Source organism: Vombatus ursinus, unplaced genomic scaffold (assembly GCF_900497805.2).
Source record: "Vombatus ursinus unplaced genomic scaffold, bare-nosed wombat genome assembly UNPS02014789.1, whole genome shotgun sequence".
Lineage (NCBI taxonomy): Eukaryota > Metazoa > Chordata > Mammalia > Diprotodontia > Vombatidae > Vombatus > Vombatus ursinus.
Genome location: NW_020954567.1, coordinates 7,101,275 through 7,107,274, shown reverse-complemented (window position 1 = coordinate 7,107,274; position 6,000 = coordinate 7,101,275). Strand labels below are relative to the sequence as shown.

Here is a 6,000-nt window from a genome sequence, read left to right as displayed (position 1 = left end):
GGGACATGGAATGTTGTGATTGAGAAATAACAAGGATGTCAATTTGGCTTCACTGTCAAGTATGTGAAGGAGAGTATTGTATATTGAGGCTAGAAAGGTAGGTTGGAACCAGTTTGTAAAGAACTTTAGGTGTCAAACAAAAGAGGTTTTTTTTTAGATTAATTTATTTTGATTTATCAACAATCCCTTCCATATGCTTTTGAGTTTTAAATTTTTCTCCCCTTCCCTCCCTACCACCCTCCCCAAGACGGTACACAATCTGGTATAGGCTATACATATATATTCCTATTAAGCATATTTTCACATTAGTGATGTTGTAAGTAAGAATTAGAACCCATAGGAAGAACCACCAGAAAGAGGAAACAAAACTCAACAGAAGAAAAAAATAGCAAATAGTGTGCTTCAATCTGCATTCAAACTCCATAGTTCTTTCTTTGGATGTGGATAGCATTTTCCATCACGAGGCCTTTGGAAATGTCTTAGATCCTTGTATTACTGGGAAGGGTTAAGTTTATCAATATTGGTCATTGCATAATGTGGCTGTTATTGTGTCCAATGTTCTCCTGGTTCTGCTCACTTCACTCAGCATCAGACCATACGAGTCATTCCAGGTTTTTGTGAAGTCAGCCTGTTCATCATTTCTAATAGCACAATAGTATTCCATTGCATGCATCTACCACAACTTGTTCAGACATTCCCCAATTGATGGACATCCTCTCAATTTCAAAATCTTTGCCACCACAAAAAGAGCTGCTATAAATATTTTTGTACATGTGGGTCCTTTTCCCATTTGTATAATCTCTTTGGGATATAGCCCTAGAAGTGCTGTTGCTGAGTCAAAGGGTATGCACATTTTTATAGCCCTTTGGGCACAGTTCCAAATTGCTCTCCAAAATGGTTGGATCATTTCACAACTCCACCAACAATGCGTTAGTGTTCCAATTTTTCTCCACCTTCTCCAATATTTATCATTTTCTTGTCAAACAAAAGAGTTTATCTTTTATTTTAGAAGCAGTGGAGAACCACTGGAGTTTATTGAGCAGAGGAATAACATGGTCAGATGCTGCATAATTCTTGTCCATTTTCTTCCAGCAAGTGGTTCCCCCAGACAAGGCTACCCCAGGTTAAAGACACTATCTGGGTCTATATCTACTCAAACTTATAGTTCACAAGTCTCCACTGATGTATTTATTTTTAATAGTTAGTAGCAGACTCAATCAGTCAAAGCAAAGACTCCAAATAAATTTTCATAGTAGGAGAAATAGCAATAAAACATTTCCCCAATAAGCCTGGGGCATACTCTCCTACAGGTATATTTTATCATCACTAAGAAGAATGTATACATGTAAGAAGTATGCCTGGAGGGAGCACGTGTCCAGGATTTACACAGAAAGGGGCACACATACATAGGCAGGGGTATGCTGGTCAATATTTAACAACCAGCTGTCTTGGGGGAAAGTATTCATGATACACTTTTAAGTTTAACCTGCATTATTAACATTTTCTCCATCACTTTCTTAAGTCTAGACAATCAGCAAAATAATAAATTAAGTCATAATCTGTAGTTATTTCCTGGTTTCTGGGATGTAAATGCTCACATTGAAAGTTTATTTTATTTTATTTTTTTACTTTTTTTTTTTTTTTTTTGGCTAGGCAATGGGGTTAAGTGACTTGCCCAGGGTCACACAGCTAGTAAGTGTTATGTGTCTGAGGCCAGATTTGAACTCAGGTCCTCCTGAATCCAGGGCTGGTGCTCTATCCACTGCGCCAACTAACTGCCCCCACAGTGAAATTTTAACAATTGATTCAAGTTTTGTTGTTTTTGTTCTTGTTTAGTCACATTCAACTCTCTATACATCTCTTTGCAGCTCTCAAGAACCAGTACAAACTGGCTCCCTGCACATGGAATGCACATGGGAACCCACAGTCTAATATTATAGGACTGTCAAAGTCTTATGATGATGTCATTGTGCTGTTCTTACTAGTTCTGTTCCCTTCTGGCCTCTACTGGGTAGTCTCTAAATCATTTTTGCCACTTGCTCCTCCATGCCAATGCGTTGTCTCTATCCAATACTTCTATTGCTGCCTTGTGAATATAGGGCTCTGTTAGACTCTAGTGCATATGGCTTTGGAGCATCTCTCTGTTTAGGTGTTAGCATCAGCTAGAATTCTTGACTATAGTACTAACTCTCATGAGAGAAAGCTCTGCCATATATTTTTAGTTTAAAGCCCCAAAGCTATTTAGAGGCATGAACCAGCAAAATGTCTACCCTACGGGAAAAACATACTTTCCTGTCTTTTTTTCCCCTTAGGGGGCTGCCTCTCTGTTTCTTAGAGACTTAGCTAAAAGTGGCTTTTCATCACCAGTAGGAGATTCTCTGCCCCAGATGCCAATCTCTGTAGAACTGGTAGTAAGGGTCCTCTCAGCTGGTTGGCTCTCTGAAGCTTGATCTACTTCTTAAACAAAACTTCCTAGTTCAGAGCTTGGGTGTCTCTGTGGAAGACTTCACTCTTGCTTAGGGTGAGAATTTCTTCTGATTCCCTTTGTGTCTTAAGTATCTGTATTATACCTAGCCTCTCTATTTATTACCTTCCCAACAAACTGACAATAACTCCAGTGTTCATCTGTTCCTAATACTCTTCTGCTATCATGTACAAAGGTGTGTTTGGAGAAAAGGAATAGAGACAAAGCTAAGCTCTGCAAGGACATTCTTTTCCCTCTGCTTAGTCATGTTCCTGGCTCTGAGCCTCCCTTACATACACACACACACACACACACACACACACACACACTCACACACACAGAGCGTGTAATTTTTTTTTTAACCTGCAAACACCATGTATTTTTCACATTGCTAAAACACATCTGTCTGGTAGATCAAGTTCTCTTTGGTCTGGTATCTGTTTCTCCAAAACTGACATTCTAATTGAAGGTATCTCTTCCAGATTTTTGTGGGTTTGACGTTGACTTCAAATGCCTCTTTATCTGCTTATTTTACTTGAGTTTCTCTAACCTGGGTTTCACTGCTGTCATTCTCTAGTACAGAAACATTTTTCTTTTAACCAGACAAGTTTTGCAAGATCACTACTCCTTTTAGCGCCACAAAGAGCAAGTTCTTCAATGTTGGTTTGATATCATGCTACTCTGGATGGAGTTTCCTACTCAGTTTTCTCTGTAACATTTGTAAGAGACACAGAAAGTCAGTTTTAACACACTGCTTAAGTAAGTGGGATTCCTCAGTAATTCAGATTACCTCATGTTATTTTTGATAAACATCAAAGCTGTTGTTTTGGACACCAGTGGCAAATTGATCTGGTAGTTATAATCTGTGAAGTTCACATAGTTGTCGTGGATATGTTTTATTCTTTTACAGCTGTGCCCAATTAGCCTATCTCTGTCTATTGATAGATTTATCTACCCATCCATCCATTCATTTACTGTCAGTCTGTCTCTATTACCTATTTGTCTGTCTGTTGATCTCTTTGTCTCTGTCTCTCTATCTCTATTTCTCTATCTATCATCTATCTATCTATCTATCTGTCTGTCTGTCTGTCTGTCTGTCTGTCTGTCTGTCTGTCTGTCTATCTATCTGTCTGTCTGTCTGTCTGTCTGTCTACCTAACACAGAGAATAAGCAGCCGAACCTATATTTGGACTCAAGCTCTTTTCACTCTGCCATGCTATTTGTCTCTGCTTGTCAGATTCTGGCATAGGCTCCTTAACTAAAAGTATGTATTTGATCTTCTCTTCCAAACTTGTCTTCTGATTCTAAACTTAGCAACCATCAACAAAAACAGACAGTAAAATACACAAACAAAATTTTTAATGATCACACAAAAAACCATATGCTCCAAGTTATTTGTAATGTTTTAAAATATGTATTTTTTTAAGAGCAAGTTAATTAAAGTAATGGGCAGCTAGGTGGTGTAGTGGAGGTGTAGTTCCAAACTGCTTTCCAGAATAGTCTGACCTATTCATAGCTCGATCAACAATGCATTAGTGTGTCTGCCCTCCCTCCATTATCGTCCCTGTCCTTTGGTACCATTTTGTCATTGCTGCCATTCTGATGGGTGTAAGGAGGAAGTCCCAAAGTTATTTTAATTTGCATTTCTCTGTTAGTGATTTATAGCATTTTAATATGGTTATTGATAGTGTATATTTCCCCATTTGTTTATTTATTCATTTATTTATTCATTCGGCAATGGGGTTAAGTGACTTGCCCAAGGTCACACAGCTAGCAAGTGTCAAGTGTCTGAGGCAAGATTTGAACTCAGGTCTTCCTGACTCCAGGGCCAGTGCACTATCCACTGTACTACCTAGCTGCTCCTACATTTCCCCTTTTAAGAACTGCCTCTTCATATCCTTTGATTTCTATGCAACCTTTTCCTAAGTCACTTCCCCTTTCCTCAGTTTCCTCATATGTAAAATAAAGTGCTCAAATTCCCTTTCAGCTTTAAAATTTTGTTTCTACTTTTTTTCCCACCAAACCTTTATCGACCTCATAAAGAAACCTTGATTCACAAGTTCCTTTTTACAGCCATGAGGAAACAACTTTATCTCTCTGTTTAAAAGTTGTTTCTGTTCTGTTTCAATATGTTTTTTAAAGATTAAATTCTGGTGTAGGCTGAGATTTTGATAATTTCAAGTCCCCATAGAAAAAGTTGGACAGTATTAGAAGTTAGACTGAAAAAACAACAGACGAATCACAGCCATTATTCAAGGGAACAATTCTACCATAACATCTGAAGTTCTAATGTGAGAGGGAAACCTGAAACACCCTAAAGGATAGGGAGCAAAAAATAAGCCATGATTGGGAAAAACATAATCAGAGGAATTCCTACTGTTTACCTATAGCTGCACAACTTGACCATAATCTATAATGTTTCTTTTTCTCTTCTGCTTTGACATTGGAGAAATGGGTAGAATGGGGGTAAATCAAATCCCATTTTCATGTCTTACCATTAGTCCAACTTGCCAAGTCCCAACTCTGTATTACTCCCACCATCTGCCTCCTTTGCTTCTACTCATGTCCTGCTTAGCAGAAATGGAGAAAGTCATGAAACTGTGCTGCCCAGGTCCACAACAAATTTATGCTAGCCAATCTCAACTGGGTCCTCACTTTACATTATCAGGGTCATCATGTAAATTATTTTCCTGATTCTGCTCATTTCACTCAGTACCAGTTTATCCAAGATTTCCCAAGTCTCTTAGTGTTAATCTGTCATATTTGTCATGACATAGCACAATATTCTATCACATTAATAGGCTATAATTTTTTTCACTCATTTGCCAATTGATGGGCACCCACTTTTGTTTTCATTTCTTTGTGACAACAAAAACTGCTGCTATAGTTTTCTACATTTGGGTTCTTTTCTTCTGCCTTTGACCTCTTTAGTCACTACCAAGTAATGGTAGTGTAGCAAGGCAGTCTTTCTACTCTTGCCTAAGTACTCCTGAATCCCACTCACCATACTACTCCATACCTTCTCTTCTGTCCTCAAACTCACACATATTCCCCTCATACCCCAACTTTCCTTCATAATTCACCCCCGCCAAAAAACAGAGCATTTCCCTAGAGCCCCCTCTTCTTTGTTCCTCATCTCACATCCCTTTGAAACCATCTCCCACTATGTTCTTCACTCTAGGCTCTGATGAAGAGGTGGTATTTCCCTTTTTTAAGGCCAATCCTTATGTGTGTATCTTCAAGTCCCCGCCTCCCTCTTGTCTTTTCTAGAAGATTGTTCCAAATATTATCCTCCTTCCCATCTTTAGTCTCTCCATATCTACTGACTCTTTCCTTGCTGTCTACAAACATTTCTAAGTTTTTCCCATCTTAAAAAAAACAAACAAACCCTCACCAGATCTTATCATTTCAGCCAGGTATTGTCCTATAATCTTTCCTTTCCTTCCTAGCTAAACTCTTTGTTTTTGGGGGGTGGGCAGCAAATGTCCTTATTTTCAATTAAAAGCTCTACCAAAAATATACATTTTTCCTTAACA

The 6,000-nt window shown here is 38.4% G+C and overlaps 1 pseudogene; it reads right to left on the bottom strand.

Annotated features, from left to right (window-relative positions):
• Positions 1-2,878: 2,878 nt before the first annotated feature.
• LOC114047519 lies at positions 2,879-3,978 on the bottom strand (annotated as a pseudogene).
• Between the last annotated feature and the right edge of the window lie 2,022 nt (positions 3,979-6,000).